A 16,078-nucleotide genomic window follows, 5' to 3' on the forward strand; every position below is an offset into this window, starting at 1 on the left:
GTTAAGAAAAAAAAAACACCACAGAAACCTCTTGAGTACATGGTTTTCGATTTGTTTTTTTCTGACTCTGTTTGACAGCCCTGTCTTATCTTGGTTTTGAAACCTTGATATTTTCTAGTCATGTGATTGCACTAAACATACTTAGGCTTACTGCAAGCTTTAGGATCAAAGGAGAAGTTTATGAGAGGCCAGTTGTACAGTATTACTCTTGTACTTGTGAAACTTTTCTTTTTCCTCACTTTTCTGCGTCTCTCTGCAGAAAGTGTATAAATCCCACCTTTACTATGTAAGTCTCTTTTTAATCCAGCAGGCCTGCCATATGCACTAGAAGAAAGGCATCATGTGTGTTTGTGTGAAAAGTGTGCGATATGGGTCGTTATCAATGATTAGATCTACAGTGCAGACCACCCTTACATGAGTTTTTGGAGGATTTGGTAGGGGAACTGATTTGCTGCTGTGTGAACCAACTTTGGGATAAACCAGAATGTGGCCAGTGAATTTCAGGGCTGTTTGCTAAGGGGAAGAAGGGTGGAGGCTGGAAGTCATCAGAGTCATAGAATAGTTCGGGATGGAAGGGACCTTTAAAGATACCTATTCCAACCCCCCTGCCATGAGCAGGGACACCTCCCACTAGACCAGGCTGCTCAAAGCCCCATCCAGCCTGGCCTTGAACACTTCCAGGGATGGGGCATTTACCACCTCTCTGGGCAACCTGTTCCAGTGTCTCACCGCCCTCAGAATAAAGCATTTTTTTCTTAAGTCCAATCTAAGTCTTTCAGTTTAAAACCATTGCCCCTTGTCCTGTCACTACAGACCTTCGTAAAAAAATATCTTTCCATCTTTCTTATAAGCCTCCTTCATATATTGAAAGGCCACAATGTTGGCTTCCAATATAGCATCTATATGGGTTTTGCTATACAGCTCACAAGATTATTTTTTTTGTTTACTACCAAGGCAAACTACCTATTCTGCTTCTTAAGCTTGCCCTAATCTTGCACGTCCCCCACCAGTACCTTGGGTTTGCTCATCTTGCCTTTGCAGGCTTTCTGTGCCATGTCTATTCTCTCTCTCCTCTCCTGGAGCCTTGCTGTCCTTTCTCCTTACAGTCCTTCCCTCCTTTCTGCTCCAGCTAACCCCAAAGTCGTTGAGGTGGATCATCTGATTTTTATTCTCTTTTCCTTTAGTAATACAATGTCCTTCATTTTTTTCACAGGGCAACCTTTCAATTTCTTTTCTGTTCCATTTCTGCCTTCTTGTCAAAGTTTGTTTTGTCCTTCTTCTCCCCTTCCTTTTATCTCAGGCCTAACAGACCAGACGATCCTGATTATTACTGTTTTCCCTCCTGAGCTTTATGTGTCTGTGATGGTCTCTTCAACTAGCCGTAAGAATCTGAATTTCAGATCAAATGAATCCCATCTTGCAGGGGCAGGTAGTTCTCTGCTCGTGCCTTTTTTTTCAGGAGAGGCTGTCTCAACTGAACTATTTACCTCCCTCTAAATAGCTTCCTTACTCTCTCTTATTCTTCCTTGCTTACTAAGCAGCTTCTTTTGCTCCTTAGGTGTCTCCAGAGACTCACTGCTAGTGCAGGAGCATCTCTGCCTGCTTACACATGGTCTGGTTTCCACTGGTTCCTCATCCAAGGGAGTGTGCTCTGCAACATCCATGTGTAAGCAGGCTGGCGAACTGTTGGTGTTGAAGGCTGTGATTTATAATACTTGCATATGTCTCATGTCGTTTGACTTTGGCCTAAAGGGAGAGCTAAGTGGAGAAAGCATAGACCTTATGTGTGCTGCTGTTGTCTAAACATACTGTGTTTATGATGCAGGATAATTCAGCTAAAACTATGTGGAAACTTTCAGAAATAAAATGTGGCATTTAGTGGTTATACTTCTTATTTGCTGAAGCAGTAGTAAGCTTGCACCCTTTCTCTTTTGATAGATGAACTAACTAGGGCTCAGGGGATTGGAAGGGCTTGTCTGTAAGAGGAAAAGATCTCACTGAATTTGGACAGGCTGTATTTGTTCCAAGACATGGGCCGTACACCTGTTGGATGACAGCTTTTCCAAAGGAGCCAGAGTTTGGCCAGGAAAGACCTCACCCTTTAGAGTGAAAGTGTTGCACTGACAGGGGTAAAAAGTCAACATGATAGGTACCACTCAAGATCACTCTGGACATTTTTGTTTTCACCGGCAGATGATGAGGGATCAGCTCTTAGCGCAAGGACTGGAACATGGCCAGGACCGTGGAGATTGCTAGACAAGTTACTTATGTGACTGCAATGCTTGGCCTGAGCTTGGCGCTGCTTTTTTTTCTCCTTAACAACTACAGAGTGGAGGTGACATGTTTCCTATTAATAGTGCGCTGTAACAGCGGTACGTAAAGGAGATAAGTAACGTTTGAGCTCCCATCACTCAACACACTTATTCAATGCAAGATGTCAAAATATGTGACTAACAAATGGTGGGAAGTCTCTGTGGAGAATGTCAATAGGCTTTCTGTTTTCTCATTTCCACTTAAAAGTTATTCATAATATTCCAAACAGAAAGCACTGTAAATGGTAGTAATTTTTCAGTGTGTTTACTAGAGAACCACAGGATAGTATCTGTTTAATAACTCTCAGTCAACATTCAATCTTAGGTGCTGAAGTTTAACCCTGTAACAATTTGGCTGAGGTGGAAGATCATTATCTCTGGCCTGTGTGCCAGAGCAGAGGGAAACTGAAATGGCAGAACTGTAAAAACATTGCATCAGTATTTCTCTTTGCCTTTACACAAACATACTGAAGTTGGATGGTATTGCAAATGTTAGTGTCTGGGGAGTATCTGGCAATTATGTGGAAATAGATGTTGCTTTTCCTTCTCCAGCCCGACTCAAGATGCAGCCTGACAAGATGCCCCCAAGATTATCTGTGTGCCTGTGGCCACTGCAAGGGCACTCCTCGTTCTGGCTGTGTGCTGGCTCATCCTCTGTTGAACAGACTTAGTTAGTTAGTGACCTGACTCACCCAAAAATGAGAAAAGTTTTCTGTTGCTGAGAGGGATGAACTGGCTTGCAGAACATCACTATGAACTCTGAGGAGTAGATAAAGTAAGGGGTGGGGTGGGTCCATCCATTCTGGCAGCAGAAAGCTCTTTGCTTAGCTCAGCCACATTGATTGACCATACAGCAAATTTAGGTGGAATTCAGAGCAGCACTATGAAGACTCTTGGTGCCCCGTCCTTCCCCTGTCACCAGCGGCAGTGGAGTGTCTTAGAGAATAGTCTTCAGAATGGTTTAGCATGAGCAAGACCCTGTATTTGACATAATCTTTGTCCAGGCAGTGACTATACTGTTCATATGAAAGTTCCCCAGACTCTTCAGTCTGCAGTTGCCATGAGAGGTTGCGGTCCAAGTGGGTGAAGACAAGATCTTATCGTGTGAGGTCTCGGGTGGCCTTGATAGTCGGCAGCAACATCCCACCAGCTCCAGCAGCTCTGCTGGTGCAGAGCACAGGCAGGAGGGGGGGTAGTGGAGTGGAGAGAAGGGGGGAAGAACAAAGAGGAACATGGGGAGGGGGAATAAAGAAAATGGTGAAAAAGAAGAGGAATGGAGTAGAAATACACTCTTGTGTGCTTTTTATGTTGCTTTAATATTTTATAGGGACAATGTGGTAAAAAACAAATGATAAGAAAATATAATTATTCAGATTCCCAGAACTCTTTTGTCTAATTGCCCAGCACTGCAGTGTCTGAAGGATTCTCCTTCGTATTTCACTGAAATCATTTTGGTTGATTGTAGATGTCACCTCGGTGTGAGGCAGTGGTGAGGGCCACACTAGCTGTAGGACAGCTGGCAGGACCCCGCACCGTCGCTCCTCCAGCCCCGTGTTGGGTAGGAGGGACTGAGAGAGTCGCGCCAGCCCGTCCAACCTTGCTGCTTGTGTGTTTTGTGGGTCAGCGTGGAAGCTGGGCAGTTGGGATTGCTTTTCTTTCTCCTTCTGGGGTTGGTTTGTTCATCCACAGGCTGTAACAGGGAGCAACACATTATGCTCATAGTCGGGGGACTATCAGAGTATGCAGGTGGTGTGGGTTGTGGTTGCGGAGCTGAGGGGAAGGGTGTGTATTTTTAAACACAGTGAAATAGGATGTGAGGTGAGAAGACCTGGTATGTACCAGGCTGACCTGAAGAAAGATTTGAGCTACTGCCGTTGGCTTTGGGGGAAGCTGTTCTTCGGGGAAGCTTTCCGGGAGCGCTTGTGTCTACGTTGCTGCTATAGGCCTGGGCTGCTTAGCTAAAGCAAATGTCTTGATTATTGCTGTTTCAGCTTGCATTTTGAAGAAACCTTGGATCACAGACATTGGATCCCTTTCCAATGAAACTAAACAAAAAGGTGCTCTCTATTTACTAATGGACATTCACTCCAGGAGACTAGACTAGAAATAGAATGAAGTGAAACATCCCAAAATGTATATAGTATAGTTACGGACATTGTGTCCTTAACTTTATTATTGGGAAAAGTTTTGTCCAGAAAAGTGGCCTTTGAATATTTCTTGTTGGCTCATTAATTTTCAGTGTCTCGATGCCCTTCTCATTTCAAGCTTATGTGGCCATAGTTACAGATGAGTTATAGGTAAACCTTAGACTGGGGAACAGCCTGTGGAAGGGCTGGTGGTAGAGGAGGTCCGTTTCTGTGTGAAGTGCTGATTCCAAGTGGATCCACAGGAATCAGCAGCTTTCTACAGCCTGAGCTTGATGCTAAGGTGCTTGAGTCCTGTGCCAGACAGTGACAGTGTTGCCATGTTAGTCTGTGTTTATACCAGCATTATAGTTTTGACTTTTGTTGCTATAATTATTATTCACTCTTGAGCCAATTGCTGTTGCACCAGATGGCGAAAATGATCACACTATGACTCTGCTTTCCCTTGTCTGAAAGTTCTCAGCATCCAACAGTGCCCGCAAAAAATGTAATCCACTTACTACTGATCACTTCTGGATATTTGGCTGCTTTATTGAGGTACTTTAATGAGAGCAAAGTTCCAAAAAATCTAATTAGATTTTTTTTTTTTTTAATCTGCGTGCACAGTGTCATCTGAACTTGCAGTACAGCCGAGTTTGATCTGTAGGTGCATTATGGAAACTCATGTCAGCTGTTCTGAGCGTACACATACACAAGACCTGGCCTTAGTTTCATTAACCTATGATATATGCACATGCATACGCATTCTTTTTTTTTTTTTTTCTCTCTCTGTTTCATTCTGAATCCCGCAAACATGGAGAAAGAACAGAAGAAGAAATTTTGTTCTTGGTTGAAATGCGTTCAATCTTTAGAGTGTGTAAATGGATGGACTGCAAAAAAGTTAATTTGATTGTTGTCCAGCCTCCTTCCTCAAACAATTGACAGAATGAGTCTGGTCATTTTCTTATGTCACAGCTGACTGCAAGAGGGAAGACAAGTTACAGTGCTGCAAATGGTGCTTTAGTGGATCGTGTCAAATCGTGAAACAAACTGGTTAGTTTAAAATTCCACGTAGATTGCTCCTTGCCATATATGATAAGTGGAAGCCTATTTTAGTAATTCCTGGCATTCCGTATGTGTGGTGGCGCTTTGGGTTGGGAGATATGTTTTAGTCTAATGTTGTGGTTTGGGTTGGACTGGCCATTGAAAGGAATGACAGACAAATAGGGATCCCATCTGTATTTGATTATAGCAAGAAAGATGTAGAGGAAACAATTCTTTGCAATGGGCTGAAGGGTCAGCCACTTTGAGGTTTTCTTCTTTGCCTACCTTTAGGAGAAGCACAGGCTTCCACTTTCTTTTTAATGATGGTTTTTTATGAAATATAAATCTTTGAGGATGCATCTCTACTTCTAAATTCGTGTGCCCAGGACCACTCTCACACTGAAGCCAAACAGCACAAGGCATCCTGCGCTGATACTGTTACACTTTCTAGCCTTCAGAAGGGACACTGTATATGAGGACTATTTCCTGGATACTGCTGGTTCCTGGAGCATGCATAGGAGGTGTTGGGATGAATGATAGCTAGCTCTGATGGAAGCTGTGCTGGGGTCATTCTAACAAACATTATGGATAATGAAATTTCCAGTGCCTGGGAATATTTATTGGTACTATTTAATCAGCTTGTGCAGATGTAGCCTCGGTGGCTTCTAATAGAGCACATACAGCTAGGTAAAATGTTCGGGAGAAATGATAATTATATTCTGATGGCAATCAAATTGCAAGTTGTACTGACGGAGCTTTCATGTAATGAGGTACTACTCGTGGATGAATTAATTTGTGACCCATGCTGGCCTTTTAGCTGTCTGGTTTTATGTCCATTTTTTAATATATTGGTTTGGTGTGTGCAGGTGTGGCATTTGTGTTCTGCAAAATCTTCCAGTGGAACTGGGTTTGAGGTGTGACTGAATTCTCTGACAAATGGTGGTGGTGCCTTTAAATGAAACCATGCCGGAGCCTGTAGTTAGACCAGCACCATTCAAAATAACTCATCAGGAGGTGTACACCGTGTGTTTACACAAGCTAATATTCTGGATATGTTTCACAGGCTTGTTTAATCTATTTGTGTGAAAATTAAAATTCAGATTATTTTTATTCTTTATTGAAGTGCATGAAAAATCACGATCAAATCTGCAGTGTATCAGCTTGGTTATGGTAAGGGGGAGCTTCACAGACAAAAAGTTGTTTGGCTTTTTTTTTTTTTTTTTTTTTTTTTTTATAGCTGGTGTCCCATGGGGAGCTGTAGGGAGGCTGGCCTGGAGATGCTTATGAGTTTGCAAATGAGAACTCTCTGCTAGGCTTCCCCTTAACCTGGCAAGAAGAGTGTGAACAAGCCTTGAGTGTCTGCACCTGTCAGGAATGGGGCACACCGGTTTTAGAGGGAGAGGCTGGAGAACTCCCCTTAGCAGAAGGGGAGGTATAAAAGGAGAGTGGGATGAAGGAGGACAGTTGTGTTTGCCTCCCCACAGCAGCAGGAGCAGATGTTGGAACAGAGGTGTAATCACTCGCTCTATTTAGAAGAGCTCAGCTTTTACTCCTGATGAACTGGCTTTGGCCTCTGTTATCTCTGTATGCATTGGTTTTGTTGAAGAACCAGGGAAAAGAGAGTTAATGGTAGCCAGTGCTCTTAGTTGTACTCCGAGACTGTGATTCACTTTTCAGACTGCCTTCGGAGCTGCTTTGGAACAGTTTCCGCAACAGCATTTAAAGATAAAATTGATTAAGGTGTCTATTTAAAAAAAAAAAAAAAAAGTGCGCTCTAACAAATTTCTCTGCTTAATTGAGCAAAATCCAAGTAGGTATTCATTTTAACCAGTAAATTAATATATTGAATTTTTATATCTCCACTGAGTCTGTCTGAAGGGCAGTCATGGGAACAGAATACTGTCACTAAGCTCTGTCTCCGGGGACCAGAGTTGCACATTTTGGAGCTGTCTCCAGGCCACCCTTGCAATCAATATTTACTGTAATTACAAATGAAATGAGGGAGTCTTTAAGTAGTGGGTGCGTTTAATAACATATTATAATAGCGTAGCAATGAATTGAGGATTAATCAAAACTTTTAAAATTGGTGCTGAATTGATTTAGTGATTTGCATTTGGCTTAGTGCTGTATGCCTGTTGACAATAATTTACTTTAAAAATTACATTGCAATTTCCTCTTAATTGCACATGGTATGCTTCAGGGTGACAGTGAAGATATTAAAATATCAGTAACAGATGTGCTGTTTGCTGATGGAGCATCACATCCCATATATTTTCCTCATCCTGTTATTTATTTATCTGCAGATGAAGCCTCTGCCCCTTAAACAGAGAAAATCCACTTCTTCCTGTGAAGTTTCTGTTTTTTTCCAGAGGACTGAACTGGTCATCTTTGCCTCATAAACCAGTAAGTAAAGAATAGCCAAATATAATGCTTATGTACCATAACATTATTGTTACTGTAGGATTACTAAATCTCAATCTGGCCTTCAGAATTTTAGATGTGCAACGCGGCGTTTGGGGTCTGAGCTAAAGATTCCTGAAGGTAATAAATGCTTAGTGGAGTGGAGAGAGTTAGTGGACTCTGTGGGAAATCCTTTACATTCTATATTCTATTTATACTCTATATTCTCCTATGGATTCCACATGTGGCCAGGTAAACTTGCTCTCGTCCTAAGTTAACTTCAGGGAAATTCTGTTTCCGCAAGCACAATTATTCCTGTATTGACCAGGAATGACAGCGTGCCCAGACCTCTGTGTTCTGTATCCTGACTTCTTACATTGCCACTGACACCTTTGCTCTGCCTCCTCTTAACTGCTCCATGCAGACACTGTCTCTCTTTTGTGCCATGGGATGATACAGCACCTGAAGGAAGCCAGAGTTCTTGAGGTTTCTCTAAGAGCAGATACTGATAGTGGAGATCCAGTGATGCGGAGGTACTAAGCATGCTTCCCAGCTGTTTCTCTTGCAGCCTCTTACCCGCTTCCTCAAGAAGGGTGGTGTCATGTTTAAGACTTTAAAGAAATTGTTTCTTCAACTCACTGCTAAATCAACTTGAATTAGATTTCTTCTAAGACAAATTGCATCTCTTTGTTCAGGAGTACGTATGACAAACTTGAGATTTTGAAGGTTTATTTCCCACTTACTAAAGTAAAGGAAGAGAAAAAACCAAACCCCAAACAACACCTCTCCCAACCAATCACTGGAAATGTATTAGAGATGCACTTTATTTTTCTACCAGTAACTGTTGCCTGCGCATTTACTTCTTTGCTCACCTGTCAGAAAGCTTGGAAGAAAACTGTTGAATAAAACTTTGCTATGACAAAAAATGACTTTGAAAGCATAGGGAGTTTAAGCCTCTTCTGTTTCGATTTCCTCTTAGTTTTCTTCATAGGTCATTGAGAATGAAAATGCCCTCTTAGGCATATACCTAATCTTTCTGTGATGTAATAATATCCTTTAAAGTCCTTTTCTAATTCTAATATAGCAGTTGTCTAACATTTCTGCTGATACTTAGAACTGCAGTCCAATATATTCCATCGGTGAGAAGCTGGTGTTCTTATTTTGTGACAAGTAATCTCAATCTGTCACAGACCAACTTCATGGTCCATGTAGTTTCTCATTAAGAACACATATTTTAAAAATTTTTAATAGCTTAATTTAGCCATTCCTGTGTGTTTCTGTAGAGGCAGAATGCAACTTTCTGAATAGTCTTTTCACAAAGAAATGCCGCAAAGTACTGTGTTCTCTTTTGTTAATAATTGTTTAATTCCTATTAATTTCTAAGACACCATCCTAGTTTTCTGCTTTATTTCCTTCCAAGTTTTACTGCTCAAATCATCACAACCAATTTCTTTACCAAACCTTAATGCTCCCTTATGAGTCTGCACAATATACATGGCATGAAATAAGGGTAGACTGCTTTATGCAATAGCTGTCTGGGAAACTGCTACCCCTGAAAATGGAAAATAATCAGATGCTACTTTTTCATTGCAGTAATCTTCCACATAATCCTACCTGAGGTGGATAGGGGCACTGTGTGCTAAGACTAATATCCTGGCTCAGGAGAGACCAGCGGAATCACAGATTAATTATTGGGGACCCCTTCCCACCTCTTGTAGACCAAATTAATGTGATAGTTGCCAGCGTTGAGCAGATACATAGGATGATATGAGTTACTTCTACTCCTGGTCTTTGTGAGTGTTAGGGCAGCTCAGGCTTGGTGCCTGCGTATCCGTAGTTGCTAGTACATAACTACGTATGGTCTGAGAGAAAGCGCGATGTATCTATTGGATCATGCTGACCAGCTTCATTGTGTTTGATGGGACACATCTCAAGGACAGGCTGATGTTTAATATATCAGCTTTATCTACCTGCGTGACCTCTGTCTACCCTATGTACCCTAACACTGATGTAGTTGTGCAGAAAGATGGAAAGGTGTGATTTGTTAGGAAAGACCTTCAGAGCATTAAAATGGAACTTTGGCTTTCTCTGACTTGTAGTACAGTTTGGAAGTATTGATACAGAGTATAACCTCCCCTGGGAGGCTGTGGAGTCTCTGTCCTTGGAAATATTCAAAAGCTGTCTGGACATGGTCCTGGGCAACCAGCTTTAAGTGGCCCTGCTTGAGCAGGGGGGCTGGACCAGATGACCTCTAGAGGTCCCTGCCAACCTCAGCCCTTCTGTGATCCCCTTCTGTGATCCTGGGATATCTTTGCCAGTGTGGTTACCCCTTAAGTAGAAGGGGTAAAGTTACTATACTGGTAAGGTGCTCTTAATGTAGATGTGACCTGTAATAACTTTCCTCATGGTATGCTATACTGTACCTTTTCCATCTGTATTGCATTGCAGTACCTGCTTTCTCCCAGCAAGGATTTAGGCATGGAGTGAGGATACTGTACAGAAAGCTGCATTTTGGTTGTCTGTACATTCACTGAACCGAGATTTAACAGAGCTTCTTGTAGTGACAGTCTGGAATTTTTGTGACCGCTGAGATCCAAGAGAGCTTAAAAAAGTAAAAATACAATGGTGCCTACAGGTGAGAAACATTGAGGAATTCTCATTCTGTGTGCATTTATTGTACTTTTGATGGTGGAAAAAGTATTTCTGATTTTTATTTTTTTTTTTTCACTGTGGCAAGTGTAATCCATTAATGTGAAAAGCAGTAGCTCTTTTTTTATAGCTGATAATACTGTTCTAAAAACAAGCTTGCTAGCTTCCCTCAAAATAAACCAACAGAAATATCTGTTTAGTTGTTTTCAGTTTGACAAATCAACAAATTTTGACTTAATTTAAATGAAGTGCTTTTCAGCCCTATCCTCCTGCGTAGGATAAACTTTGGTAGCTGAGCCTTGCCAAAATGAACTGTTGATTGTTCTTGCCTTTTGTAGCATCCTTACATTCCTAAGTAAAGTTGGTCCTAAACTGACCAGCTTTTTTTGGAAAAGAACATTGCAAATAAAAACATATAGGTAGTAGTTACAATGAGACCTTAAAATAGGGTCTGTTGAAAAAGCAAACTGGCCTCGACAGTCCAGCTGCTTTTCTCCTAAAACCTTCTGCAGACTTCTCTGGGTGTGGGGGATGAATGAGTGGAGAATGTTTCATGTTTGTGTCCTTGATGCCTGGCTGGGTGTAATGCTGTCTGGAAGAATAATGAGAAGGGCCACAATGCTCCCCCGTGCCTCCCCCCCGCCCCCCAGCTCCGGACCCCTCTTAAGCCTGTCAGCGTGGGGGCTAGCCACATCTGCAAATCGTATCCCACTGGTAAATGACTCCAGGGTAGAATGAAAGGAGGTGCAGGGAAAGGACCTGACTGCAGTCACTCCCTAGGTGCTTATTCCTTGATGGTGTTGCTTATCGCTTTATTTCTGTAATCAGTCTTTGGTTTGTGCTGCATAAAACATTCACGAGCCTGTTGTTTTACGGACTGGTCTGTTCAGTGGAGAGTCATCTCAGGATAAGTGTGGAGCTTGGTGCTGAGCAAGTGACTAGTGTAGCCATTCGAAAGCACAGTGTGACTGTGTGATATACACAGACACAGGAGAAAAGCATGTTTTATCTTTTAGAACGCTGAGGAATTGTTTGTCTAGTTGGCTTTAAAAGAGAATAGTTTTCTAATGGAAAGATAGTTTTCTACAGTTCAAATTACTGGATTTCTGAGTTTCACAGATAAGCTTGGGTTGTGTTTTTTTTTTTTTTTTTAAAACTCACAAGAGAAACTGAACTCTCAATTGTGTCATGCACTTCAATACTAATGAAGTGTATGTACTTCAACACTATGTAAGTGTATAGCGCTTGTATTCACATATTCACAAAATAAGACACCTAAATTAACTGTTAAAACCTGATGTGGGAGGAGTCTTGGTTATGAAATGGTGTGGTAAACAGCACAGTTATTTCACTCTCTTTGTAAATCGAGAAGCAATACCGGCCGCCTTTTTCTAGAATACAGTCAATGTTGGTGTTTTTCTTTATACTTGCTCAACTATTTACTTGCACATTCTTGTACAAAGAAAAAAGCAAAAACTTAAGTCATCATTGTGTGACTAGGTAGTCAAAATAGGACTTCATTCAGGCTTTTTCAAACATGAGTACGTTTTCTAATATTCTACATGTACTTATAAAAGAAAAGCACATTGAGATGAATGAAGTAATTTTTGAGGGAAAAGGGAAAAAAAAGAACAGTTTTCAACCCCCCAAGTCCTTTGATATGAATGTTATTTTGTCATGGTTTAACCCCAGCTGGCGAGTAGGACCATGCAGGCCCCCCCTCCCGGCAGGGTAGGGGGAAGACAGAGAAAAAAACCTCATGGGCTGAGGTAAAGACTGTTTAATAGAACAGTAACAGAAGAGGAAAATAATAACAATAACTAATAGTAAAAGAATATACAAAATAAAGTGATACACCCGCACCTGAGGATCGATTGCCCAGCCTGTCCCGAGCAGCGATTGTGGATTCCCATCCCCTGGCCAGCCCCCATTTATATACTGAGCATGACATCCATATTATGGAATATTCCTTTGGCCAGCTTGTCCTGTCTACGCTCCCTCTCGGCTTCTATGGGAAGCTGAAAAAGTCCTTGACTTAATTAAAACGATATGTGTTATCAACATTACTCTCCTACTAAATCTGAACCATAGCAACTACTAGGAAAAAAACCAAACCTCTATCCCAGCTGAAACCAGGACACATTTTCATTGACTCTTTTTTAAAGCTATGAGTGAAAAATTGCCCTTAAACACAAAAGTAAACTTATTTTGTAGCCTTCAAGGGGGAAACTATTTGTAATAGTGAAATATTTAAAAAAATTACTATTCACTATTAATCATTAACTTACACTTCAAAAGCACAGGCAGACTTATATCTTGAGGGTTTGTGAATCAAGACATATGAATATAGGTTTTCCAAAAAGTAAAAAATTAATAAAAATAATTAAGGCAAATGTTCAGAGAGGAGCTGAGTAATCAAATTTGGCTTCAGTTGTGTTACTGCTGTCTCAGGATCTGTGGCATAGCTCCTTTATGTAATAAATTATTCTGTCTTAATATGTTTAATTTTTGTCTAATCATAATATTTGCGCACTAGTGGATAAGCACTTGTTAATAAAATCAAAATAGTTGTAAAGATGCTTCTCAGTAAGAGCTTTAGCAACAGTTCAGTAATAGTGGGTCATGCTGAGGTGCCAAATACAAGTTGTGTAGGTACAAAGTCTTGGGTATGACCACACTGTAGCGGGTACGCGTGACTGATATGCACACAGATGTTCCCAGGGTAGTTTTCGTAGATCTATTTCAGGGGCTGATAGGTTGGAAACACTGGTGACTTGAGCTTCACCCCTAGTTTAGATTTGTAGGGACGTGATCGGGTTCATGCCTGCACTGCTATTGATACCTAAGCTAACGAACGTAGAGCTAAATTGGTATGTCTGCAGCATAGATGAACTCTGAAAAGAAAATTCAGTGAAATGCTGCCCTAATCAAGTTGACGAGGGGTTCCCACTGGCAAATAGTTTGCAGCAGTATACGAGAAGGAGAAAGGAGCATGTTGTTTTTTTTTTTTCCTGACCTATTTACGAGAAGTTCCACAATAACCATAGCCGCAGAACTGCGTGGGCATTTCCTTGTGTAAACAAGCCCTGCCCTCAGTTTGAAGAGGACAAGTGTGAAGCCTTTTGCTACACTACTGAGACTTTGGCCGCAGCATGTTGCCGATAAGGAACTCTGTTTATCCCATATCTTACATTTACCTTGTGAAACCAGCTTAATTTATGGGTACTTAGGGAATGAGGAATGGCAGCATTTGGTTTATTGTTCAAACTGAAGTGATTTCTCTATTGCTTGTTATTTGTGTATGTTCACGTAAAGACACCAGAAAGGTGATGTTGGCAGGAGCTTGGGATAACCTTACTATACCCAGGGTCGTAGGTGGTGAAGGTACAAATGAGATAAGGAGGACTGAGCCAATGGTTAAAAGAGTTCACCTTAAAAAAAAAAAAAAAAATAAAAAAAAAAAAATTGAAGGGCCTTGTTTATAGAATTGGATTAAACTTTTGGGTTCCCAGATTGTGACATTTTGGGTCTAAACTAGTATTCTGTTTCACAGAACATAAACACTTATTCTTTTTCTGGTGCACAATGTACTTGTGTGCCCACTCTGTGGCTCATGGGAAAGTTATTTGACCAGAAACTTGTAGTTTGCCCTATACTTATCTGTAGAAATCTGAATATCTTTCAACATTACTCATTTTGAGGAAATTTAATGAGAAAAGTAGGAAAATATTTCTAAAAACTTGTATTTGAAGTCATGTGGAATTTTCTCTATGAAATAATCCACCATAGACTTGGCACACATAGACAGACACAAATATTTTAAGTTTCTGTTTTGATTCTGCTTAATGGGTATTTCCCAACCGCCAAAGTATTTTTTGCTTTCCAGTTCCCTCTAAGGACATGAGTATTCTTTTAATCATGAGCTGGCTGCTCATGGCATTCCCTAAAACACTTGCTCAGCTGCTTCCTCACTCAGGATCAATAACTTCATAGATAATTAAACTAACCACCTCCTAAAGATAGATGTCATTTTCTATATACTTTACAGTCCCACCCTCCCACTCATCCTTTGCGACAGCCTCTGCTTATGGTAATCTGCCGAGTTGAATATTAATACATCAGTGCCAGAATGCCTGGCCTGAGCCGGTGAATGATCCTGTGCAAACAGCTGCGCTACAGGCATCGTAACTTCATAGCTTGAAATGCACGGACCTTTTTATTTATCCTAAATATAACTAACGGCAATAGAAATGCATTTTTTAAAAAAATTACACTTAATTATCAGCCCAGCTGTTGTTGTTACGGTAGTTTGCTTGAAATAATTGTTTCAAATATTTTTAAGACTTTAAAACTAGCATACACTGATGATATTTTTTTTACCTTGAGATGCGATATTGGACCCGTGATTTATATTAAAGCACAACTAGATGACTGCCACAAACGCATAACCTTGAACAGCTGAATTTTATAATTCTTGTTATTAAATATGACATTGTTCCGCAGCAAAAGACATTAAGCTGGTGTAAAAAGTGTTGTCTTCTCTTACAAAAAAATGTGCATTCATGGTTTAATGGTTTTGATCTAATTCAGCACAGTTAGTGTACTTGTTAAAGATACTTAACAATTCTTCCTGGATTGTGGTTTCTGCTTCCCTGGAATAAGTCGTATTTCGTGTGTAGATACTTCCAGTGGAAGATAAAACAAATATATTCCTTCTTAAGGCAATTCTTGTGTTCTTTGGTTTTTTACTTCACTTCACTTTGTTGTTTCAGGTTGCCTGAAACAAATGTGGTATACAGATCCAGAGTTTCTTTGTTAAAGATTTAGAGCCATTAAAAACAGGAATTAGATAAATCTCTAAAGTGGTCATCTATAAAATGCAGATTATAGGCCTTTTGGTTATGTTTTGGAAGAGCATACATATTAACATATTTGCAAAAGGTTAAGAAAGACCTTTTGCTGGATCAAAGAAAGTTTGATCTGCAAACCCCAGTGACATAAATTGGTGGGGAAAAAAACATTTCCGTGCTTTGGTGTAAGAACTCTCTGCTTTCAGTCAGTGATTGCTAATCAGTGACGCTTCATTTTTGTATAACTTGCTGTGATGCCTAAGATATCTGGAGAAAAAAAATGCATGAAGTTGAGATTATTCTCGAGGCATTTATACACTTATAATTTTGTATCCTTACATAGAGAAGACTGCTGCTTCTAAAGGACCCTGAAGCATAGTAGGCTTTTATCGGTGAAGTCACAAGTTTGTTTCGTTTTTGTAAAAAATGGGATACTAGTAGGATAATACTTTCACAGGTCAGTATCTCTCCTGGAGGAAATCCTACTCGTATTCTCTGTAAAAACTCTCTTTTAAAACAAATCAGAATGGTTAATATATGGGCCATGATTAAAGACCTGGTAGGTCTTGAGTTGTTTTATTGGTACGTGGAAGAAAAAATGACCAACAAGTCTGAGCATAAATTAATAAGAAATTATGATTTAGAAAACAGTAGGAAGATATTTTTGATAACTTCACTATGTGTCTTGATATGTGTAGAC

The 16,078-nt window shown here is 40.5% G+C and overlaps 1 protein-coding gene across 6 annotated transcripts in view; it reads left to right on the forward strand.

The window, feature by feature from the left end:
• Positions 1-16,078, forward strand: part of SEMA5A (semaphorin 5A) — a 353,355-nt gene that overhangs the window by 32,191 nt on the left and 305,086 nt on the right. For 4 of the 6 annotated variants that reach the window (XM_074576222.1, XM_074576225.1, XM_074576226.1 and 1 more), the window contains exon 2: positions 7,783-7,882. The exons of the other annotated variants lie outside the window; for them this stretch is intronic. The gene's annotated coding sequence lies outside the window, so the exon portion shown is untranslated. The remainder of the gene's footprint in view (positions 1-7,782; positions 7,883-16,078) is intronic. 6 annotated transcript variants of the gene reach the window in all.

This window comes from Larus michahellis, chromosome 2 (assembly GCF_964199755.1).
Source record: "Larus michahellis chromosome 2, bLarMic1.1, whole genome shotgun sequence".
Classification (NCBI taxonomy): Eukaryota; Metazoa; Chordata; class Aves; order Charadriiformes; family Laridae; genus Larus; species Larus michahellis.